This window comes from Rhipicephalus microplus, chromosome 9 (genome assembly GCF_043290135.1).
Source record: "Rhipicephalus microplus isolate Deutch F79 chromosome 9, USDA_Rmic, whole genome shotgun sequence".
In the NCBI taxonomy this organism is placed as follows: Eukaryota; Metazoa; Arthropoda; class Arachnida; order Ixodida; family Ixodidae; genus Rhipicephalus; species Rhipicephalus microplus.
This window is the reverse complement of record NC_134708.1, coordinates 40,550,078-40,576,334: the sequence shown is the minus strand read 5'-3', so window position 1 is coordinate 40,576,334 and position 26,257 is coordinate 40,550,078. Positions and strand designations below refer to the sequence as shown.

At 47.0% G+C, this 26,257-nt stretch overlaps 1 long non-coding RNA gene across 1 annotated transcript; it reads left to right on the top strand.

The window, feature by feature from the left end:
• The first annotated feature begins 10,456 nt into the window (after positions 1–10,456).
• LOC142771683 (uncharacterized) lies at positions 10,457–17,119 on the top strand. Its single transcript, XR_012886066.1, has 2 exons — positions 10,457–10,852; positions 16,943–17,119. It is a non-coding gene; the product is annotated as an uncharacterized LOC142771683 (long non-coding RNA).
• The last annotated feature ends 9,138 nt before the right edge of the window (positions 17,120–26,257 follow it).

Below are 26,257 nucleotides of genomic sequence, written 5' to 3'. Positions count from 1 at the left end.
GCATCGTCCTGACTTTCAGACCGGACATCGAGATGCCGGAGACCATAGCCTTGGGCTTCGACGTCTTCCGCGTGCACACATACTGGGCTGCGCCTACGCAGTGCTACCGTTGTCTCCGGTTCGGCCACATCGCGCACGACTGCAATTCGGCGCACCGCTGCAAGCTGTGTGGTGGGTCGCACATCTACAAGGACTGCAAGTTTCCCAGCGAACCAGTGTGCGCTAACTGTGGGGGTGACCACGCCGCTACGTTCACGGGCTGTCCGGAGAGGCGCAAGGTTGCAATGGCGCGTCGCTTTATGCCACGTTACTACGAATCGGGGGAATACGCGTCGTCAGATCGTCGCTCGTTTTCTTCGAAGCACCGCATGAATGCAGACGACCACAGCACCAGGCGTAGTGCTTCCGAAGAAACACGCTACAGCGACAGATGGAAGAGTTTCATGAGTGACAGGGGAAGTATATTTGATGAAAGCGGCAGTTTGAAGGAGAACACACAGAAATACAGAGGAGGTAGGAAGAGGTCTAGCGACAGAAGAGGTATTACGAGGGAAGGAACTACGAGGGGTAGATCGAGGTCACCCGGAAAGAAAAAAGGTACTCCCAGCAGCTCCGATAGCGAATACCACCGAAGCAGCAGGGACTCCGATGACTCAACAGAGGATGATGATGAAGCAGCCACGCCGACGCGCAAGTACGTTCCACCACCCAGGCCACGTAGCGTCATCACGTTTCCCAGGTTCAGCAAGGACAGCAGGCGTCGATTCAAGCACGGCTATCAGCGTTACTTACACCAGCTGGTGAAGCACGGCGTGCCCGTGTTTGAGCGGTTGCTTGGTTGTTAGCGCCTTCCAATAACATGGGCTTCGGGCTCCAGAGTGTACAAGACATAAGAGAAACAAGAAACACAGAGCGAAATACCAGAGGCTCTTCTTTCAAACCGAAACTCAGAAATGATCGAGAAAAAATTTGCCTTTATTTGCTTCCAAGTAATTTCTACGGCCAAGGAAGATATAAATCCTAATACTTGTGTCGAATTTGCAGTGTAAGTACTTTGAATGTTTGAGTAAGTTTTTTCGGTATTTTGGTGAAGGTAACTCTAAAGTTGATCGTTTTTCTTTCGGTTTCTTTAAAGGACAATGTCCTTTTATGTTTAGAACAAAGAGCTTTTGTTCTCCACTGCAAGCCTTATTACGTCAACCAACACTTCTCACATTATATATCTTTATTTATTATGGGCGGTAGTGCATGAATAACAGTTATATCTCTTGATGCAGTCATGACTGACTCTATGTATCTTTCAGGAGTACACGTTTGCGCCAGCAGACTGCACACACTGAAGTTTAGGTCGAGTATGAGGACTGAGAGTACATACGGGGGGCGTGATTTTCTGAAAGAGGAAAATGGAAAAGAAAAGTGAACCCCGCAAATGCGTGCAGCAAAGTGTGACACCTGAGCACTAGTTCCAAGAAAACTGATAAGGATGGATGAAACAGATAGAGAAATACAAGTATTTGGAGAAGAAGTAAAAGACTGGTAGACGGCTATAGAGAAGTCTGCAAACGGAGCCCCGACCGGCGAGCGGTTGTCGAAGACAGGACATCACGAACGCGACAACCATCAGCCACGAAATCCTCCAAGTGTCCCCTAATATAAAAGAACCAACATAAACCAACATACTTGTGTTATTCGTACACAATACGTATTTTCTATTTATTAGCTCAAACCATGTCGCACAATGCCTTTTGGGGAAGCAAATACAAAAACTATGAAGATGGATTGGTTTCTTTGAAAGCGAAAATCAGACTCGTTGAAGCCTGCAGTGGTGGGTATGCACTTGTGTCCTTTTTTTCGTGTCCCACAAGAATGTACAACGCCGTAATTTACCGCGAAGAGATATAATTCTAGTGGGCTTGTGGCATTTCCCTCAAGGGTCTTGCCCTATTTAGTGCCAATGGCAACATGTTCACATTGCGAAGCATATAGGCGTGTGGAGATGTCTTCGGTATGACTGACCTCCTTTTGTTGCCAAAACAAATGTAATGTGCCAGTAATGGTCATGGTTTGAAGTCCCGTAACCAACGTGTCATTACGAGGGGCGTCGTAGTGGAAAGCTTCAGAACATCCGACCACTTGGGATTCACTATACGCGTAAATCCAAGTACCTGGGCCTTTAAAATTTTGCCAGCATCTAAATTCAGCCTTTAAGGCCGGGATTTGATTCGGCGACCTTTGGTTCAGTTGCCGAGCATTATTAACACTAGGCAGCCGCGGCGGGTGCCCATACACAAGTCCCAATGCCATGTGTTGCAACACTACTCCGCCTAAACCGAATCGAATATTTATTGGCGTTTAGTATTCCAAAACCACAACATGGACGCCGTAGTGGTGAGCTATAAAAATTTTGACCATCTAATGTACTTTATGCTACACCTAAATTAAACTGAAACTCCCAGACCTCGATTCTAGCTGTCGCCAGCATTAACTGTCTAAAAGTGGTAGTTTGATTCGGTGCACGGAGATGACATGTGAAATACATCGCGTGGACAATACTTGAGAACAAGCGTTTAAATAATCACCCCCCCCTCCTCCTTCACATTGAAGAAAACTTCTTGCTGCGCATCTGTACACACCACGGTGGTGTAGTGGCTATGATGCTCTATTGCTGGCCCGCAGGCCGCGAGAACGAAACCCGGCGGTATTTTCTATAGAGACGTAAATGCTGGATGGATTTGTGGGTTTTAACGTCCCAAAACCACCATATGATTATGAGAGACGTCGTAGTGGAGGGCTCCGGAAATTTCGACCACCTGGGGTTCTTTAACGTGCACCCAAATCAGAGTACATGGGCCTACAACATTTCCGCCTCCATCGGAAATGCAGCCGCCACAGCTGGTGTTCGATCCCGCGACCTGCGGGTCAGCAGCCGAGTACCTTAGCCACTAGACCACCGTGGCGAAGCAGAGACGTAAATGCTTGAAGCCCGTGTACTTTTCTCGTTGAAGAACTTCGGGTGGTCTAAATTCAAAGTTTAGACCATGACGGCTTTCATTATGACATGTTGGTTTTGGGACGCTAAACCCCAATGATTATTATTGATATTGCTACGCCTTTGTCGCCTGTAGCGGTGGGACGCGTTAAACTGTTCTATCATTGGAAAGTGCACAATTCTGCCTATTTCAATGGCATAGCATTCATTTCTCACTGCGATCTCTCGTGTTTCCTTGCTTCCGTTTCCCCCACACAACATTAGGAATTGCGTGTGCGTTTTTGCGTACAACTAGTTCTGTTGTTCTGGCCCTACAGTATTTCCTCGATTTTGCATACAACCAGCTTTTCTAGGCGGCGTGCATGTAATGCTTTCCCTTCTCTCATTTTCAAGGTCGAAGTGAACAAAGAACAGTAACAATATAGCACCTATGAGAGCACCTTTCCGGAATAAAACAAATATAATAACGGCCAAATGTATCCGTGTAAGTCATGTGATGGTGAGAATAAAAAATTACGCTTCTCTCATTTTCAAAATCGAAGGAAACAAAGAAGACTAACAAAGGTGCACCTGGAGGAGCACCTTTTCTGAGTAAAACAAATATGATGATGGCCAAATGTATCAGTGTAAGTCATGTGAAGTTGAGAATAAAAATTTACGCTATTTGTGTTTTTTTATCTCATCTAATGCTACGCTTTTTTTTCAAAATTCGAAAGGAATAAAATGCTTAGTCGTTTCTTCCAGTGTTAATAAACGAAGTTTGAACTGCAGTAACTTCGCAAATCTTTAATGAAGACTTCTATATGGTTTAACGGACAAGATGCGACTACTCAAAATACATGATAACAGAATAATGTGCCTGAAAAAAAATTCGTACTCATTAGAAAAAAGTTCAATCATTGACGATGATAGCTGAAAAATTATTCAGGGTCCTAAAACTTATCTGAAGATTGAAATTTTCTCGTACCCTGAATTATTTGAGAAGTACGCAATTTATTCCAGAGACTGGACATATGTTTCTCTTATTCCTTTACGGGCACAATCGGTTCACCCATTTAAAATCACAGCAAGCGTTGTGGGCGGCGATAGGTTTTCGAAGAGTGACCGCAAGGTTTGTCTTCAGATTCTGCGATCCCGCCATTCGCACCAAACAGTGTTCGCGCAAGATATAAATGGCAATGCGGCGTTGACGTAAAGGTATAAATTGTGCTTCTTGTTTCACATTTATCTTTTAACGAATACACGAATACACAGCGTTCCTTGTGCATAGGCACCCGGCAAATCAGTTTACGAGATCTGATGGTAGCGTGTGGCAGCTTGGGCTAGTTGGTATGGCATGACGATAGTTATAGTGCGAGAACAAAACGATGACACAGAGACAAGAAGGACACGAAAGACACGAGCGCTCGTGTCCTTCGTGTCCTTCTTGTCTCTGTGTCGTCGTTTTGTTCTCGCGCTATAGCTACCGTCTGCTGGTAGAGCCAGCACACACAGCCTAGCCAGTAGGCGCAAGAAAACAAAGCCACATAAAAAATCGAACAGAACCGAGTCTTCCAATGCGTATTCTAGCGAGTAGATGCAGCAAAACCGAACTTGCACGTGCATATCATTTTCTTTTTCAGTTGTGAGCAAGATGGCCACGACTGATTATGTAAGCGCCCAGGAAACGTTCTTTGAAACTTTCCAAAAAGGGCACTGACACTACAGCGTGTCACTGTGCTCAGCGAGCGTTCCATTTTCTTAGTATCACTGGCGGTCAATACCAACAATGCTGACGCGGCCCAAAGAGTATCGTCGCGCCTTCTGGTCCACTGTCGGATGCCTAGACAACTAAGACAACTGGAAGGTAAAAACAATCTCTCTCTTTTTTTTTTCATTTTTAGTCGATGTGATGGGGAGTAGGAAATAACGAGCCGTGACTTCACGTGCCACCGCCAAGCGCCATCTTCATTTTTTTGCCGCTGACGAGAGCGCTTTCCGCCTTCGTTTGCTTGCTTCCCAAAGGAGGGCTCTTCAGCGGCATCGTGTGGCCTTACGTCGCATGACGTCATGCCAGAGTGAGGGACGTAACCAGGACGTTATGAATTTTCGCAATATCTACAGTCATGATAACTATATTGGCGATTACGTCATAATTACTCCTCCTGCGAATCAGCGAAGCGCTCGCTCTGCTTCTGTAAGGCAGCACGCGAACCTATACAACGTCACAAATTTTGGCAATCTCTACAGTCATGATGAATATATTGGCGACTACGCCATAATTACTCCTTCTGAGAATCAGTGAAGCGCTTGCTCTGCTTCCGCATGGCAGCACGCGAACCTATACGCAGATGCTCACTTAATCGATACTTTTGCAGCTGATGATGCCTAAATATTGTCACGGGGTCATGACGTGAATGAAGGAAGCAGACTGGAGGTCGAATAACAAGGTGTTCATTCGGGCCGAACTTGTGGCCACGTGAAAGGAAAGTCAGATTAGAGCAAGAAGCTGGCACTGATAGCGGCGACCAGGGCGTCGGCCGTCGATCATCTGACAAGCGGCGAAGCGTGTCGGCATATATACCCTTGCCATCGAATATTCTATCGTTATCGCTAGCGGCGGCGTATAGGTTCCAGAATAATCTGTAATGTTCACGAAGTGGGCGTAATCTTAACAAAACGATCTACTACGGCCTCGCAGCTTCTCGAACATCGTAGGCGCGGTTTGCGCTGAACGTAGTGCTACAAGGCGATAACAAAACTTGAGGAAAGGAACATGGCAATATGTCTAAGCGCATTGTAATAGTTGGGCCTTTGAAACAACCACTCATTGCGCCATTCATGTGTTTCGAGACATGGTGCGAGTCTGCGCTTTTGCCATATGAAATTACATGCTTAAAAGAATGCGTTGATGAGCTAGTTGGCTGATAATTTTGAAGCTTGGTAGCGCAAAATCGATGAGGACAGGAAGAAACGCATAAATACGCAGGCAAGGTTTTTCGGTAGAATTTATGCTTGCCACACAGGCGGCCTAGGCTCAATACTCAGTTGGACTGAAGTTTTTATTATTTGTCTTTTCATTTGCGTCTTCGTTTTGGTCACGGACAGGATGGTTATTTTTGATGCTGGCCCGAGCATTCTCGTGAAGCTAGCGCTTTGATGCTACCGGTTAGACTCAAACAGCTCAAGAAAACGCTGACAACCGTACGAACAAATGCAACCCACTTGATCATTGGGCCATGTCACTTTCAGAATGAACAAGATAAATGCATCAGCCATCCACCAGTCACTCTTGTAGAAAAAGAGATAAAAAGAGATGCAATGTCTTGAAATGTGGCAATGGCATTGACTGCTTATGCAGGAAAAATAATAATTAAATTTTGGGGACTAACGTCTTCGAACCACCGTATGATTATGGGAAACTTCGTAGGGCTTCGGGAATTTCGACCACCTGGGTTGCACCTCGTCATGTGCAAGGTGCGTAAAGAGGTTGATGTTCACTTGTCTACATATTTCTCGTGGTAAGGTGTCTTTCTTTATGTTACGTGTTATAAGATTTGTTCCGGCCTCCTTCGTCTTCTTATTTGCGTTTCTTTGCGATGTTTGATTTCGAATCATGTATCTGTACGAACTCGTCCGAATGCTTGCCGTTAGGACGTCACTACCGTGTTTGCGATTTCAGTGACAACTTTGAAGCGTTCACCCCTACGAGAATACTGGCGTTGATCGTTGGTTGGCCTGGTACAACTTTGACGCGTCTCAACTGGCCAATGTTCCGCGCTGCAAGATTTTTTTTGCGCTGTACCTAAGCATGTGCTTGGCACTGACCCGGCGATACCGCACTGCTGCGCTTATTATGAGGAGCAGTCGTTAGCAATCTTAATGCTAATGCTCCACAGCATGCCCTTAAACAGTGTGATAGACGTTAGCACCGCGTAGCTTTGGTTTCTGTTTCCGTCATGCTACCCTTGCATGCCGACATACCATCCAAGCATAGCTGAGTATTATCTCGACAACAACACCCAGCGCTTCGCGGCTGGCTTTAATCAAACTAGTCCAGGTAACGCCTCGGAGCGTTCAGCGTGCTGACGACTACTGTACACCTAGGCAGCGCGTGGCCCAGTGCTCTGTCGAGTTGTATATAGTCGCTCCCGATGTGAAGATGACCGCGATTGGATTGGATTGGATAAAATTTTATTTGGTCCTCCAAAACACAGATCACTGTGTTGCGGGCAGCTCCCGCGTGGGGACTGAGATGCCAAGCTCCTCAGCCGCCTCGCGGGCTTGGTGGACAGCCCAGAGCTGATCTGCCAAGGATGAGCTGCGGATTGCCGCCTCCCATCTGGCAGAGGTGATGTTCGATAAATGAGCGAATTTGGTGCACTGCCAGAGCATGTGTTCTAATGAAGCTATTTCCCCACAATGTGGACAAAGATTACTTGGGTATAGGTCAGGGTACATGATGTGTAACATTTTCAAAGTAGGTTACATCCGCGTTTGCAAAAGCCTTAATGTAAGTGCTTGGGGCCGGGTTAGATTTCTGTGAGGTGGAGGGAAAATCCTTCTAGACAGGTAGAAATGTTTAGTGAGCTCGCTATATGTTGTAAGAATTTCCTGGTTATCCCCTTCACTGGTAGAACGCATCCCCGGAGAGGCTTGGTTGGAGAGTTCTCGCGCCGCCTCGTGTGCTGCTTCATTGAGATTGGGAGGGGAATCGTTGATTTGCCCAAGGTGAGCTGGAAACCAACTCAGAAGATGATACGTCATGTTCTTGCCTTGCAGTATTCTCAGCGTTTGTTCAGAGACCGTCCTCTTGGCGAACGCCCGTAGTGCTGCCATGGAATCACTCTAGACGACTTCAATGTTATTCAACTTGAGTGCTAAGGCGAGGGCCACCTGTTCCGCAATGATTGGGTCTTTCGTCCTGACCGTCGCTGAGTTGACGACATGGCCAGCCCCATCGAGCACCACTGCCACAAACGCTTTCCCATTGGCGTAGGAAGCCACGTCAACAAATACGACCCCTCGTTCCTCGTTTGAGACTTGACGAAGTATAGTCCTGGCCCTCGCTACTCTTCTTCCGACGTTGTGTTCTGGATGCATGTTTCTTGGTATAGGAGACACCGTGATATTCTCCCTGATGTTGTCGGGGATATCATTGTAATTGTGCCTGATTGCCATTGGGTGTTGGCCCAGCTCCTGCAGGATCATTCTCCCCGACCTTGTTGTAGATAACCTTGCAAACTGTGCTCTCTCTTGGGCTTCTGCTATTTCCTCGAGCGTGTTGTGAATGCCAAGCTCAGGCAGACGCTTGGTGCTGGTATGTATGGGTAGGCCCAGGACCTTCTTGATAACTTTCCTGAGGAGCACATTCAGTGTCTCGGACTCTGCTCTTGACCAGTTGTACATTGCTGCCTCGTACGCGAAGTGGCTTAGAACAAACGCATGCATCAACCTGATAAGGTTGTCTTCCTTGATCCCATTTCTTTTGTTGGCCACTCTGCGTATGAGGTGCACCGCACTGTCTGTTTTCCAAGTTAACTTGGCTATATATAGATTTACTGTTGGCGCCGGTAGACTCTATCAGCATGCCCAGGACTTTGATGGAGTCGACCCTCTGGATGGAATCCCCTTGATTTTTACGGAGGTGGATGTCTATCTGGTTTAAAGGCTTCCATCCCGTGGGCTTCGGTCCCCGGCGTGCAGTCCGATACAGTAAAAGTTCTGACTTACTCGAGGAGTACTTGAGCCCAGAAGGACGAAGGTACTCCTCTACGGTGTCAATCGCCTCTTGCAGGGCGCTCACAATCTGCCCCTCGCTTCCACCTGTGCACCAGATGGTAATGTCATCTGCGTAGATGCTGTGCTTCAAACCTTCAATGCTCGATAATTTCTTTGACAGTCCAATCATGGCAATGTTGAACAGCATTGGTGAAATCACTGCCTCTTGCGGCGTGCCCCTTGCTTCTAGTTCGATTGCTGCGGTCTCGATATCTGCAATCTTCATCACGGCTTTCCGATCTGTAAGAAAGGACCATACGTAGTCATAGAAGGCTTTTCGCAGACCAAGCTTGGAAATTGCTTCGAGTATGAATGAGTGGTGGATGTTGTCAAACGCTTTTTCTAGATCTAGGCACAGAATGGCTCTCACGTCTCTCGTTTTGTTGTCGATGACCTGGTGTTTAATAAGCTTCAATGCATCTTGTGTTGATAGCCCTGCCCTGAATCCAACCATATTGTGTGTATATATGTCGTTATCTTCCAAGTACTTGTTTATCCTGTGCAGTATGGCATGTTCTGCAACCTTGCCGATACATGATGTCAAGAATATTGGCCTCATGTTGTCCAAGTTAGGGGGCTTTCCTGGCTTAGGAATAAGGATCGTCCAGGCCAGCTTCCACTGCTCTGGCACCCTGCCTTCCTTCCATGCTGCATTGATCATATCCTTCAGGGTTTCAATTGAATCATCATCAAGGTTACGAAGGGCCTTGTTTGATATACCGTCCGGGCCAGGGGCCGACCTGCCGTTGAGATCATGCAAGGCTCTTCTGATCTCCTCGATGTTAAAGTCGCCCTCAAGACCTGGATTGGGCCTGCCTTGGTACTGTCTACTTGGTGGTGCCAATCCTCTTTTGATTGGGAGGTACTTATGCACGAGCCGCTGCACAACTTGCTGTTCTGTAGTTCGCCCTATCTCTTTATGCAAAATTCGAGCGATAACATGCTTTTGATTTGTTTTGGTGGTGTTTTCGTTGAGGAGATGCTTTAACATATTCCATGTCTTGCCATTGCGCATCTGACCATCGACGGAGTTTCAGATTTCGTCCCATTGCTGCCTAGATAGTGCGCGACAATGTTCCTCGACTGATCTGTTTACCTCAGCTATCTTCTTCTTCAGTCTTCGGTTCAGGCGCTGACCCTTCCAACGGTTCAGTAGTGCTTGCTTTGCCTCAAGAAGATGAGCGAGAAGAGCGCCACGTTTCGCAAAACTCTTTCGAGGAGAAAATGGTATCACACTCCACTCACTATTTTTGCTGTTCCTTGAGCTGCGATCTCTCCCGTCTTCGGAAACTGATTACATCAAGCCATGCTAAGCACCTGTTTTAACACCTGTTTCCTAGTTACTTTGTTATCAACTGCGAAAATAGGAGCCTACAAGGAATACACTCGATCGTAACGATTGTAAGGCTGGAGAGAGAGGGAGATAGAGGGAGATAGAGATAGGGTGTAAAGTTTGTTGTAGGGGCGATTGTTGCAGCCTAGAACAGCCAACAAGAGAGTGAAGGTTGCTCAATCTTGATTTTCACAGTTTGTAAATGTGCCGCTAGGTTCGCGGGACGTTAGGCAGGTCGGCGCTCGTGCGATAACCTTCATATCGCTCGCAGCAACTGTACAGTTGCGCCAATCGTGACACGGTTTCGAGTTATTAGGGGAGGGTTTGGCGGTGCCTGCGAGTGCGCATCGCTCCGACTTGTTGTCGCGCTCTCCTTCGCTTAATACGCAGAACGATAACTTCAAGAGCGAAAGTAAGTGGGGGCGATGCGCATTCGAAGAAACAACCGAACTCTCCCCCAACTACTCGAAAATATGCCACGATCAGAGACACTGTAATACAACCTTGCAGTACGCTCGGCTACGCCACTCGCAGGGTGTTTTATACTAAGCACGATAGTAGTGCGTATTCGTGTGGGTGTGCTGGGACTCGCGAGCGTGCTAACGTGTCAATATGTGAGCAATCTGAAACCACCGAACCATCAAGGACGCCAAAAGACATGACACGTTGGATGGAACTGTCCTCATACCGGTGTAAACCATTCGGTTGTTCGTTGTCAAATCCGGATGCATAAATTCTGCTCGGAACATGGTCACTTCAAGTTACGACACGTAAGTGGAACTTCTAAAACTGTGATGTCATTCGCAGCATTTTCCTCAACTGTCAGCGCTATAGTTTAAAGCAGTGTATTTGGAAGTTGTGTCCTTTCTCTCACCGTGATAACTCAGCAAGTACCATAAAGCTCGAGGGCGCGTGTTAGATTCCTAGCCTTGGTGACTGCATTTCGGTGTGAACGGAATCAATCAGCCAACCATTTTTTCTTTCGCTGCAGACAGTGCAGTGCATTTCGAAGATAAAGGAGCAGAGAAAATATTGATGCGCTTGCGGAGCTTGACCAAGCTCTTTTCATCCGTGCAGCAAGCCTAGGTTCGGTGCCTAGGTTCGAGTGTGCGTTAAACAACCCAAGGTGTTATATACTTACGAAGTGTTCCACTAAGGCGTCTCTCGTAATCGTATTGTAGTTTTGAGACACAAAACGACAGCAAATAATATTATTACTTCCTTTCGTAAAATCCCCCCCAAAAATTTGACGTGGTGAACCGCAATCTACTTTTGCGAGTGCCGTTTTTTTTTATCACACACACAGAAAAAAACTGACTCCGTGTGCTTGCGTCATTTTGCATAAACGCTGCACTAAGTGTGTTTCCGGTGATTGCCGTGGCTTTAATGACGCAGCACAAAGAAATAAACTAAATATTCGTAAGAAGGAACAAACCCCGGATCACACCGAATAGTTACCGAGGGTCGCTGGCGCTATCTCGTTACCGTGATTGGGAACCAAGTGACAAGTAATTAAGTTGCACGACTCGGTGGATTTAATAATTTATCGCAATGGACGAGAGGTATCATCGCTAGGTCGTGTAAAGTGAACCACAGAAGGACAGTTACGCAAAGTTTTATTCAGTACATGCCCGTATATAGTTGAACTAAAACCAATTTTTTCCCAGTGCTTCAATTTACGGTTGTCGCTCTAGAACAAAAAGCTTATTAAACCTATCGGCTCCTCATCTTTACTCGTGAAACGTTTTGCTTTCCACGATGAAAGGTGAAGTCGCCTTTTTTGTACTATTCCTGTGGAAGACAGCTAGCTTGTTTACAGCGTCGTGGAAATCATGTCAAAGCCACTAACACAAGGCAGCGATCCGGGTTATGATGTAGAGAAATAAAGAAATTAAGTGCAGGATATATGAACGCCAGCCAAGTTCAGCCCACCGCATGTTGGTGTTATGAGTGAAGATAACGTCACCTCCCTGGCGAAAATAACGTCTACTGGCAAAGATAACCACTGGCGAAGATAACGTCGCCTATATTTCTGTTGCGCCAGCCTCCAGTTTTCCAAACGAAATATTACGCGTAAATTTTTATCAGATGATGCACGGACACAGGAACACAAGGACGTAATAGAAAAAAAAACGCTGATTTTGAAGCGATATTTATTTGGTTCATGAACAAACTATATATCTGCAGAAAACGATACGTACAACCCTTCTCAAAACCCGAATCAAATTAAACCAGTTCGAGCACGCTCTGCCGATCGATCACCCTTCAACCGTGTGAGGTAATCATACCCAAGCCGCTAAAGGGCAAGGAATGGCGGGTGCAGCAGTCGCCTAGCTTGTGTGTCTTCTCGGTCGCTATTAACGTGATAGCGTTAAAGAGCTCGTGTCGCAGAAAACCCGCCGCCGGCGACGGACCCGTTAGTTGTGAGCGAAAATCGTATGTGCATCTGTGACTGAAAAATCAAGTTACCGAGATAGCCACGGGAGGCCACTACTTGTCCACGCGTGCGTGCGCGATCACACTGAAAAGCCCCGCATTCGAAAAAAAGTGCTTAAGGTCATGAGGCGCGGTAGTTTCTCTGCCCTGCCACCCCTCCCTGTTTAGCTTCCAGCGCTTTCGTCAGGACGAGAGAAGAGATAATGCAATCGCAGCATGCGACAAACCTTTGTAACTCCACTCGCACAGGACGGATTCTTAAAATTTTTGCAGCGTTGAATTCATGAGGCAATGAGCTCTTCTAGTTAATTCATTCCATGTTTACTTGAAAAAGTGTTTCAGAGCCACTTTAACGCATGTTGTTCGACAGGTGCTCGACGAAAATGAGCCCATTCGGCGATAATAGCGCGCGCTGGTCCAATCTACGGTATGCATGTCTGTGTGTGTGCGTGTGTATGTAACAAAACATATGAATAAGTATGCACTTAGCGGTTGAAGTGTGCACTAGGGGCCGGATTTCGCTATCGCGTTCAACTCTTAAAGGTGGAGCTTAAGGGTCCCCCAATTTTAAAGGTTAGCGGCGACGTGTTCCTAGCCTCTACAGAACTTTGATGAAGACGGGGACTGAGTGAATTCGAACATGCCCCTGCAGCACACTGCGCACGTCACCTCGGTGCTACCGCGGACGGTCGTTGAGACACCTCCCGATTCACCCGGAATGAGTCCTTCGACGGAGCGGACTTAACGGAGCGGGATGCAAAGTTGGCACTCTGTGCTTCCTTGCGTAGTAGTAGCTGCAGTCTGTGGTGCGTCGTGAAATATGACAATCGCTTGTCTCCCTGAAGGCCCTTCCGGCGTGCCCAGTGAGTGTAGGTATGTTGCGGGGAGCGACCATGATGTCACAAGCAGCAGGCACTACATGTCGACGGGTCGGACAAGAGCCGATCTGCTGGCTAGCACGTAGGCGCGCTCTTTGCTCTTCCTCGTCGGGTTGTATGGCCCACGACTACAAGGAGCATTCAGCGCGGCGGAGAGACCAGGCGACAATGGAGGCTCAGCGGAGAAAGCGCTCAACGAGCGAGGACCGTGTTTTTCGAGCAACCAACGCTTGAAACTCTGCCATTATGGCTTTGTTTATAAAAATTTTTGCACCCTCTTATTCGTCGCTGACTCGTGCACACACCTGCGACCCCACGAATTATATTTGATCTTAAAAGCCCTTTGAAAGAACGCTGCAGGAAAGCGTTACGTCAATTCTGGCAGATAAACTATTTGTCGAGAACGCTATCGTGCGATTTCGTCAGTCAGGAGAGTAATTGGTCGAACCTTCGTGGTTGAATCTCGTGCCGAAACATGAGCAGGTATGTAACGTCATGAATGTAAGTTTTTCTGTGTAATTTTGTAACCTTTTCCACGAAATTTTCTTAGTTTCGGTACGTCAAGACTATCTGCTCGCAACGTAAATCTTTCTTTTGCGACAAACTATTACGTTGGCATGGGAAAACGCCGTCAAAATATCTGCGTATGACATCACGGAGACCTGGTGCGTTAACTTCCAAGGTTACGTCACCACTACGATTTTTTTTTCTCGTTTTCTCGCTGTAAAAATATGGTCTTGTGAAAGTGCAATTCACACCACAAAGTTGTTTTAGAACGCTGCGCATAGGTACCGGTTCCTGCGTTGAGCGACGTCACCGTTGGCGTAGGCGCCGTAACCGATAGATCGAACGAGGACGAAAGAGAGCGAGCGAGGGTGTCTTTCAGTATGATGAGCCACTGGCGTCGAATCTCGCTCTCCTGCTCCGACACGCTCACTGGCCCCTCGGTCGCAGCTCGTGTCCTCGCAGGGCTGGTACATCCAGTGCGGCTGGCATCAGTTATCGTGACGAGACAAGCTGTGGGTGTTTGACTCGGTTCGAGACGCCTGCAATGCACACAGCCGTGTACGTGACAACAGAGCACTGCCAGTTTCTGTGCAATATGCGTCGAATGTTACATTGCCACAACTTCGAAGAGCCGAAAATTCAAACACCTTTGGTGTTGCCCCAACATGATTATTTCCTTAGGGCTTTCATCAGGCTGTATAGTAATCGTCAGCGAATTTTTGTCTCTTTTGTGTCCTTCTATATGGTTTTCACTGAAACCATTATCGTTTCACTCTTTTATTCCGTAAGCAGTCAAGTGCTGTGATTACAATAGCGTTTACTACAGCCCAACTTCAAAAAGACAGATTGATGGATTAGTTGGTAGTGCATAACTCAGAATAGTAGTGCAACGAAGCACACGGGCTCATCAAGACGGGTTCCGTCTTGATCTGTCCCGTCTTTATCCGGCCTGTGCCCCGTCTTGATCGGTCCGTGTGGTTGTTTGCGCTACCTTTATGAATTAAATGCCCTTTCATTCTATGGAGGCCGCGTACGCACACATCACCATATTTTTAGTAAGACAGAAGCCTCGTCAAACGTGAAAAGTGACCGGAGGTGCCGTCAGCGGCGTCAACATGAGTGATGCAATAAACCGCCGTGATGTGATGACATTAGCCCCTGACGTCATCATGACAACGCGCAATGACTTCCTCACAATACATCTTAAATTGTCCAAGTGGCCCAGCAACACCACGCTGGATGCCTCAAGCTTTTGTGGGAGGGGGATAGACAAGATAATCGACTGATAAGAAAAAATGGCAGCTAGCACTCATAGCGCAAGGCTGGAATCAACAGCGAATCTGGGAGCTCTTCTTTATCTATTTTAGGCGCGAAGCAGCTCATGGCGGAGTTCAACTTGGCGTGCGTGGAACTACCCTTACTGGGCACGCACCACAGCAGTCAGACGCCCTGCCAGAATGAGCTCACGCGCTAGCGTGTTCCAGCCTGTGTAAGGGGCTAGGTAAGACGCCGTGACCTCTTCCCCTTACACTCTCTCAGCAGTCACGCGATGGCGTCCGGGAATGAGATTCTCCAGACATGCGCGATGCATCCACGTGCTCCCACGTGGCTTAGCGGCGAACCCGCTTGGCGCCCTCCAACAAGAATTCGGGACGATTTAGCGAAACAGAAACTACGGTGAATTCACGGTGTGCTCCACCTGCAAAGATGCGTTAACATCGGGCGAGGTGTCCGTGCTGAACGGAACGTTAGGTCGATCCCTTCTTTGTGCTTGATCCACGCTCTGCCTGTGTTCATTGATTGAGTGATTTACTGATTGATTGATTGATATGTGGCGTTGAACGTCCCAATACAACCATATGATTATGAGAGCCGCTGTAGTGCAGGGCTCCGGAAATTTCGGCTGCTTGGTGTTCTTTAATGTGCACCCAAATCTGAGCACACGAGCCTACAGCACTTTCGCCTCCATCGGAAACGCGCTGTCAGTGCTGAGCTGTGACAGTTTTGAGTTCGCGCTCGTCCTGTGCCTTTTTTTTTCATGCGCCATTTGTGCTTGAGCAGCGTTCAGGCGGCCAAGCCTCTGCTTAATTATTCTCTCGAAGGGGAGCATCAACAACCGAGCAGCCAGGATAGTATAGCCAATTAGTATAGGTCCCTGCCCACTCGGGGAACCCTGGGAACGAGGAGGCGCACCACGTAGCCCGAGGTATAACAAACCGGGAGGCACGCCTCTCGGACCCAGTTTTCCCTGGTGAGGCACCGACTTCCTTTAATGACATCACAAACTACTGCAAAAGTGATCGGAGCGTCTACCCATCGCCAGATGAAGACCTTACGGGAGCCCAAGCCACGATACTCCGCCGCATTGAAACTTCTTTTTTCTTAGTCCTCACCGGCTGGCGCTTATTACGCGCGGATTGGTGAACCCCATCTGCCTAAACTCTAGCGCGCAAGAATTGGCCACACAAAATCGCGTTTGGTAGGGCTGTAATGGCTCCCCCCCCCCCCCGCAAGATGCTCCTGCCAGCTCGTTCACGGTCAACGTGGGAAGAACTCCCACGCTGGCCATGGGAGTTCTCTCATTAAGGAAAAGCAGCTTGCTATTGCTGTCTAGGTCGAAAGGGTCACTGCCCGCGTGAAAGCCACCTTGAGGACCGTGCCTTCTGTATCAATAAAGTTGGTTCCTCCTCCTTGAGCAGCGTGCTACACGTTTCGCGCTTCCTGCCGTTCTTCACGTCACATATTTGTATACCTATCGCATTCGTTGCTTCGCCCTTACAACGAAACTCGGACTTTTTTTTACTCTGTTTCTTTCCGTTTGTTTCTTTGTCATATTTTGTCACTGTATATATTTCTTTTCTGTTTTTTTACTATTTTTGTCTTTCTTTTTTTCATCCCTTTCTCGCTGTTAGTCGCTTCGTCTTGCTCTCGCTGCTGTTAAATTTGCGCCACAACAGGATCAATGGGAAAGAATGCATGTGATGTCTCCTGCAAACCGTGGTACAATACGGCTCAAACTTCAACGCTTTGTTGTCCCAGGCGAGGCAGGAAAGGATCGCAGAGCAGATCCCCAGCCTCGGCGAACAGCTCTGGGCCGTCCAACAGGCCGGCGAAATGGTGGTCAGGCAAGGACTTGTCGTCCCCACGTGGGAGACCAAAGGCCCGACCGGCGAAAGCTCTCCCAGAGTACCAATAAAGTTGTTACCAACAAACCAACAGGATCAAAGGTAAACGGTGCGCGTCATGTGTCCCATAATCCGTCATATATCACGGGTCAAACGGATCTGAACCTGCTGTTGCGCCAGGCGAGGCCGGCAAGCGTCGTAGAGCAGACGCCGGCCATGATCATCGCAGTTTTGTTGAACGCGAACATGTCGTATTCTGAGCTTATAGAGCTCCTCCGTTAAAGGAAAGCCTTCGCCTTCGAGTCGTGTTAGGCAGATGCGTAACGGTCTGTGTGATTTTATTGAAGACGCGTAACAACGGTAGCTACTGCTCATAACTTGACCGTTCTCTCGAGCCACGCGTTTCGCGGTTCCAACGAGGCCAACGTGAGGCGCACAGGACAACGCCAGTAGGTGGACGAGTGTCCCTCGCCGCAGTTGACGCAGTGCGGCTTGTTCCGGTCCTTGCACACCGTGTAGTAGTGGAAGCTTTCGCACGTCGGCACGACAGGGACCTCGTGCAGTTCTTGACGTAGTGGCCGAAGCGCTGACACTTGAAGCTCTGTATCGGCAGAATGAGCCTGCAAAGTGATGCGCCAGTTACTTCTTTGCGAGCCTTTTTTGCTTGCACTTTCGCTCTTCGAGAGAAAAAGCGTGCATAATGCCGAGTGGTGATCAAAAAACATCGATGCTATGGAAGACAAACCAATGTAAATAATAAAGCTGGCTGTGGTCGGTGAAGGTAACGTTCGCTGTTTATTGCTATTGCATGGTCTTGGAAATCGGCTTATGCAATGTGTAAGTGTTAACGTTAATGCCAATACAGATAAAGAAGAAATAAGACCATTAACGAACAAGGCACTTGAATATCTTGGGCGTTAATGGCGTTGGACGTTTTTTCAAAGGGGATGGCAAAGTGGGTAGTTTCCTGTATATGCGTTTCGAACGCCGCTATTGAAAATGACAAATAGAACTGCACTTACGAGAAATTAACGCTTCAGTTACATTGCTACATGCATGTTGATATGTGCGTGCGTGCCCGACCAAGAGGACGAAGGGCTGTCTCTGCTCGCTAGCTGATCCGAAACTGATGGCTGGAACTGTATTTTTACTATAGACTCGTCAATCCAGCGTCTGTTCTCTCTCGTAACATATTTTGAAGAAATGCTATAAAAACACGGAAATAAAATAAATTTCGGGAATGCTTCTGTCAGCAGGCTATAGCTCATGAAATGGCGTCCGGTAGAAAAGATTGATGCCAGAGACCACGTTTGCTTTACCTTTTTGGCAGGTTGCCATAGATGCAATGTTCTCGCAACGTTGCCCCGATAATCTCATTTGATATTTTTTATTGTGGCTCTGTCTTTTCATTTAAGATACCTTGAACGCCCTCGTCAACTAGAGATAAAACCATACATTTATTTCTTAAAATTCCGAGATGGCGCAGCCTTCGTGGCTGACCCTGTTTTGTCCAGGTATTTGTGTCATATGCTAACTAAATTATACCAGCCGGCATTAAGGGAAGATTTCTATCTATCTATCTATCTATCTATCTATCTATCTATCTATCTATCTATCTATCTATCTATCTATCTATCTATCTATCTATCTATCTATCTATCTATCTATCTATCTATCTATCTATCTATCTATCTATCTATCTATCTATTTATCTATTTATCTATCTATCTATCTATCTATCTATCTATCTATCTATCTATCTATCTATCTATCTATCTATCTATCTATCTATCTATCTATCTATCTATCTATCTATCTGTCTATCTGTCTGTCTGTCTGTCTGTCTGTCTGTCTGTCTGTCTGTCTGTCTGTCTGTCTGTCTGTCTGTCTGTCTGTCTGTCTGTCTGTCTGTCTTGCACAAACGTGCACACCTACACATACACGTGACGGACAGGCAACACTGAACCCAGGCGCATTTGTGCGGTTTTGTTGGTATTGTCTGGTCTGCGTGTCATTGTGATCAGCAGATATCTTCGCGCGGCAGGAGCAACGCTTTTTCCCATTGCGTCACGCTCTCGTGGTCTCACATTTATGGTCGTATTCGTTCTGATTACCTTTACCTGTATCCCTGTCGTTTGGTTAATAAGTATCTCCTGGATACCTTTGCGTGACCTCATAAGAAATATGGCCGATGGTGACCATCATCGGCGGCCGCCGGTCGGGCATGAACGTGAGCAGCACCGTTCCCGTGGCCGTGTCACCTACGGAGCCGTTGTTGTATCGCGTGAGTCCGTTCTGGCGCTGGGCGCATGTAACGCCTTGGTCTTCGAGTATCTCGAACAGCGCAGCGTCTGTGTAGCGCCGCGGCACGTTGCGAACGTATCCGACTCTGTTCGTGTAGCTGTTTGCGACGTTGCATTTCACGCGCATTCCCGCCAGTGTCTCCGTCTGAAGAAAGAAAAAAAAATCAACTCACACCTTCTTTTTTTTTTTCTTTCACCTCAAGGGTGAAACAATGAATGCGATAGCATAATAATGAAATATACGAAGTTATACCATCAATTCACTTCCTTAGAATACATCGCTACCACAGCTAGTTAAGTGACCTTCCTGCTACTTTTGGCATAATCGTTCATTTTGCATTCGGCAGCGCAACACGTACAAGCCTATGTGCCATCTGCTGATCCCCTCCAAAGGTGACGTTCCCCGGTCGTTCAACGTTTGCATTTCCTACCAGAACCACGCACCTCTGCCGGGCATTCGAGTCGCCGTTATCATTGTGCGTTCCGATAGAGGAAACAGTCCTGAAACGTACCGGAAGTGACACCTGGGAAAACTGTTTGCTATGCTGTAAGCATGCAGCTGGAGTGATCCACATCAGCAATGTGTTAGAGGAAGAAAAGATATGCAAAGTCCACGTGATGGGGGGACCTACGCAAGTAGTACTTGGTCGCTTGCCGCATGTGAGTAGTCATTTAACGCTTGCTCATTCAGCGTACTTCAATTGCGGACTGGTCCTCTGGTTGCCTATAGCGAGCTTTGTGCAGTCGCGTTGTAGACTGCAACAACATTGCGAGGTAAAACTTCCGGCAGAATTTTGGGTTCACACTTTGGTACAATCAGAAACACACTGAAGCCTACAACTGAGCGTCCGATGACATATTCCAAGAATTCCCAGAGCCACTTTTTGAATTCAAACATTGTGGCCTGAAAAAAAAAAAGACCTCTACCAGCACTTAATTCTGAAGCATGTGACATAACCGTTCACTCATAGCGTTTTAGATTACATCGCTCACGTGAGCCTTTCCGTGTCGTCTGAGCTCGGAGGCCACAACGCAGAGTACAAGAAGACACTTGTAGCAGACGCGTTATCGCGGGGCCGGGTCTAGAATTTCGCAGCCTTCATATATGTGCACACACTGCATGCTCTAGCTCTCCGCTTTCCAAACGTTGCATAGAAGGTCAAAAATTCAAGCTGACCTCTCAGTTTTCTCGGCATAAATTATCTCTCTTTATCTTCTCCAGATTAACCTCAGTGCAGTGCAGGGACAGATACAGGATTATTCAGAAGTAGAAATAAACTAATCGGAAGTCTTAATGTGTAACACTTAAAGCTGTGTATGAGACGTGAACACTAATATTTACCTTATGCATCTAATGATTAAGGAACGGGGTAAGCATACATGAACCCTTTCACCTTCTGAATACAACTCAATAAATCTTCATTTCTTTTTTTCTTTCTTTCTCCAGTACTTTCTGGTATTTCTTATCTATTATGCTCCCTTTCTCACACACATCTTGTAAGGTAGCCAACAGAGCCTAGCTTAGTTAATATCCCTGCTTTTTTTTCTTACTTCTCTCTATCTGGATACGCTCGAATCTCCCAGCTTTTTTTCTTATTTTTATCTATCTGGTTATGCTCGAGACAAGAGGTGCGTCCAGCGCAACGGCAAGACAGATCACAACACTTTGTGTGCACTGTTTTGAAGTTGTGTGCAGTAACGTATCTATAATAAAAATACTATTTACCGTTATTCTATGCTGATATGAGTTTACCGCCGTTGGAGCATTGATTGTTTGCATACAACTTGACACACGGTCATCGTTGCTGGCCAAATAGAGAGGTGCCCCTTCAGGCACCATGGCACGCTTGTTGCTCACGCATTTACCTTTCACTTGGCGGATCTTCTAAAATTTTCTAGGGTGCGATTCCGTGCGATGTCACGGATGTTCAGTCATATGGATATGAAAACGCACAGCGCCCACTATTACACAAAATTATATAAAAACGGTGAGGGCTAGAGTTGCTACGTTGTGGCAAATCTCGGTTTATCCCATTTCGTTTTTTTTTCTTGGTTTAGTTGTCACCTTTTTCAGCCAGCCAATTTCGGTGATAAACTTTGCAGAGTGGTGTCCCCACTATTGAAGAAAAGTGAAAGGGAAATTAAACTAGCATAGCATTGCGAAGTCCCCTTATCCCGGCTTACTACAAAATGAGCTAGTGTGTTATTGTGAAGTATGGCGTTATATAAAGGAAATCGTGGCGATTACTACAACCTTCAAACGGTATTTGCAACACTACCATGGAAGCAGCTGCCTCTTTGTTACTCCATGGCACACGTTCTATCCTAGATTCGAGGCGAATGAAGACAAAACCATTTTTAGAAGATCAAGTCAACACTGCCAACTGGTTCTTCCACGATAAGGCCAAGCTACAGCTACCACTGATAGCTTGGTGCCACCTTCCTGGAGTGCGCGAAAATACTGACACGAAGCCATCTGTAGAAGTTAAAATGAGGCTCAATTAGACCAATACTAGCCTGCATTTCTGAATTCCTTCATTCTGCTGCCGGAATCGATTGCGTGGACAAGTTCACCAGGCCCATGGCACGGGAATATTAGTTAAATGTCACTACTTCCCCATTGCGTTCCTATAAAAGGAAGACTAGGAATGCGTATCTTTTGAACTCCTAATGTTGATTGAATTACTTCCCTTCACACATTTATTTTCTTTTTTGCTGCTGGCTAGAATTGCACCTGGACTATGTACCTGCACCAGGTTGTGCGCGGCTCTGGTGGACTTCATGAAGATTCACAGCCATCCCTTTTGGTCCAACACCTGGGCGAACACTTCTTCCTGGGCGGCGAGATAGACGCACTGGGACAGCCAGCCGTAGTGAACAAAGCGAAACGCCAGGCTTTTGTCACGCGGCTTCGCGAACAACTGAATCGGCAGTGGCCACTTGAGCTTTCGCTCACTCAGCGTGAGGCCCTCCAGCGCTGCTTGCGACTCCAGAGACTTTATCTCCTCCATGCAACCTCTCGGACAGGCTTGCGGGCCGATTTCCCACGGTACGGCTGTATCCTCCCTGCTCTGGACTTCTGGTGTCTCTGCTTTCACAGAGGGCGCAGTGTGGCTATCATCTACGGCCTTGGAACCCCCGGAGGAGTTGTCACTGGCACATTGTTCGGCTGTCATATGCAATATTTCCCTGTGTAAGTTCATGATTTCGCCGTAACGATCTGAGATTACGTGGTCGTCGCCTGTGGCGGCGACAGTGTTCTGAATGCTGCTGAAGACTTTCTGGACCTTCCGAGAATACTCCATACCGTCGGTGAATGCTTCGTTGCGGCTCCTGTTACTGTCGAGTTTGTTGTGCGAGTCGACGGTCCTGGACACTTGGGCTTGGTCGTAATTGTCTACTCCGTATTGGCAGTTGGCGCCTAGTTTGCCACTTCCAGGAAACACGCTCGTATTATGGGCAATGGCGGTACTAGAGTATGTGAAAGCATTCGAGTTTTGGGATTGGTCAATATATAAATGCGTGGGGTGATTAGGTGATTATACTCTGTGACTTCTTGGACTACGTGCCCATGTTTTTCGATCATTTGTTTACATCTATCTGAATGGGTGCTGTATAGTAGGTTGTCGGGATCCTCGATGACGCCAGAGTTGCTTATCTTCTCTGTATTGAACCTCTGTTTTGGGTTGTGGTATCCTGCAGCGCTGTTTAGAGAGTCGTGACCAACTGTTTCGTGAAAGCTATTTTTCCAACCATAGGCTGGGGTCACATGATCAGGGCATTGGAACATTGAATAGCTATGGATTTGTTCGTCAGCATGCAGTCTCATGGGCTGGGCGCAGTACTTGGCACTTAGGCCATTGAAGTCTCGTTCGGAATTGTCACCACTAGAAGTATCACTCGAGAACACACCGGCCAAATGTTGCAATGCGGTGACGCACGACGGACCATATGATGCAGTGAATTGGTCCTTTTGATCATTATCAACTACGCTATTGACATTTTGTTCCTTAAAAACGTTTGTTTCGTAAGTAGTTGCGTTAAAGAATCCACCGCATGTTAGTTTATTCAAAGTCTGGCCGCTTACATCATTCACACTGGAGAAGTAGGACATGGGTTGCATTATACTGAGGTTGTTTGCAAAGTCGTAGTGATTCGGGTAATGTGAAGGGACTGATCGCGAATAAAAAGAGCTGCCTTTGCTAAGAACGTTTCCACCAAATGTGCTGACACTGTGGCTAGCGGGAGGTGGTAAAAAAAGTCCGTGCGGGTCGAATGCGTAGCTTCTGGCTCTGTTATCTGAGGCTCCGTTTTCATACTGGGCGAACGGAAGGCAAACTTGCGGACTTGAAAGACTGTAACTGAAGGTTGAGTTTTCGACAGGTGCCACGGTTCCGACGTTTGCTGCTGCATTCCCGGGAACGCCGACTCGATATATGCGTTCTTCTATCGTAAAGTGATTGTTATTTCTTTGATAAGGGATCTTCGAGATTTTAGTACTGCTGGTGTTCTCTATATTTCTCGCTTGAAAGATATCGTCATTTTCGAAGCTTCGTAGGTGCTGGAATTTACCACTGGCCCTGCCCGCGCCGCCAACACCCTCCTCTTCGGCGGACTCCAGATATGCCAGCGTGGCTTCGCCATCATTACTTCTGTCACTTGTAGAATCTAGCTCTTTGAGTCGACGGGGGTCTCTGCGTATGCCGCTGTACGACTCCACGCAGCTCGTATTGTTGTTACTGATTTTCCCATGATTTACTGATTTCACCACGATGGGCGCTGGATAAGATCGGCTGTTACCATTGCAAGTACCTTCACCCACCAAGATTGTCCATGACAGCGGCTTTCGAGTCGCAATTGGTGCCTCGGGTGACGCAATCACTTGGAGATAATTCATGAGTGAGGTCAGACATCCTCCAGCCGTTGCAATTTTCAACGTAATTAGTATAGAATTCGTGGTATTCGTCACTACGAACAGAGGAGCTTGTTTCAGCTGAACTTGGAGATGCGTCCAAGTTGAGGCACAGTTCCTTGGCTTCTTTAAAGACTGAATCCTCAAGGTAAGCGTAGCTCGCTACGACACGTCTTCTGCTATGCACTTCGTCTCTGTAGGAAGTACGAGAGAAAGTCTGACCATCGTTACTCCTGCCGGAAGGGTCGAAAGGCGAATCGTCGGTGAGGCGCATCTTCTTTGATTGTAGCTGCTCGAGCGCTGTACATCGCTTCTGTCAATGACCTGATCGTGCCGCACTGGTAGTAGGTTGCCTGCACTTGTGTCACGTGGTTCAGTGCTTCTTGAACATGGCGGCGTGTCAGCTGCCCCTCGCGACATTAGAAATTGCCAAGCGACCACGAGAATTCACAGCTAACTTTTTTATATATCTTCTTCACTGATAACGCGAGGTTGATCTTTGCCCAGAAGGGCGTCTATTGAGGTTGAAATCTTCCGTCAAAATAAAGAGAAAGAGAAATCCGTCTCTATGGTGTGTTGCAAGCATCTCAGCTCCTGACTTTGCTTTTTTTATCACCAAATGCTGGGTCATTCATCTTCAGAGTGCGCGTTCAATCTCAGATACGTCAGTATCATTCGATGAAAGCATTTCAGCATTTCGCGCCTTCCGAAGCGCCAGGAGCTTTTTTTTTCGTGGTACGGCAGAGAACAATAGCAAATAAATAGTGGCAGCACTGCCTCAAAAGTTGCTATATACGACCGATTGCTGTAATAGCAAATCGAATGTATTATAGCACAACAGCTGCTCAGCGAGTAATGTGACGGAGAGGTGTTGGCGGAACGCATCCGGATTGAAAGACACCTGAATGGTTCGGATAGCGAACGGGCACTCACAATCTAGGCGTTAAATGAATCTATGCTGGATGAAGGTTTCCCCATGAGTAAAAGAAATAGATCTAGAAGGTTGTGTATTCACGCGCTGCATACGCTCGAAGTGCCTGCAGATTCCGAGGCACGTCATGGTCACCATATTTTGGCCAGCACCTGTTTGGTGCAGCTTGAAAAAAAAGGTTTTGTAATGCGCGGCCCTTGGTTTGTGCTGCACAAGACCCTCATTGTTTTCTTTTTACTTGTGCCCTTGCGGTTCAGATGATGTTCAGTTTTCCTGCTGAGCCTGGTGTCGCGGATGCTCAGAGAGAGATAGAGTGTAAACACAAAGAGAAAGGCAGGGAGGTTAACCAGGGCTGAGCTCTGGTAGGCTACTCTGCACTGGAGAAGGGAGGAGGGGGAAGGAAAATTATAGAGGAATAGAGAAGCTCCGGTAGGCTACACTGTACAGGGGAAGGGGAGAGGGGGAAGGAAAGTTATAGAGGAGGAGAGATAAGGTCACTGCGCGGATGTTCAGACTCGAAATATGTCAAGGGTAAAGATAAAAAGCACTCGCGTGAGGACATTTCGGGCACTTAAGAGCGAGCCCCAGGTAGCCAAAAAAATTTACTGAAATTCCTTGTATGACATTTACAATAAACGACTGCGAAGATTCGTGATGCTAAATGGACAGTTATCTCCAACACTCGTTTACAAATATTTGGGGCGCAAATTAAAGTGCGATTGGCTGACGAAAAAAAGTATACAGGAATGACTGCTACTCTGAACCGCCAGTACACACAGTAGAGCCAATGTGAAGTCGCAGATTTCGAAAGGTCTTGCTGTGGCACGGGAATTTTCGCCTAACTTGAATCGAACTTGAAGTGGTACGAACACAGATTACTCAATATCGGTAAGCTTATTGTGTTCTTCGATATTATTTTCTTCGTTGTCATGGTAAAACGTTAGGTTATATAAAAAGATGATTGTCACTATTTGCATTTTTTCGTTGCTTGACATCAAAACGCTGCTACTGGTGCGTCACTTTGGCGTCGAAAATTTTCAACCACCTTTTTTTTTCATAGACGGAAGCGAAGGAAAGGAGGGT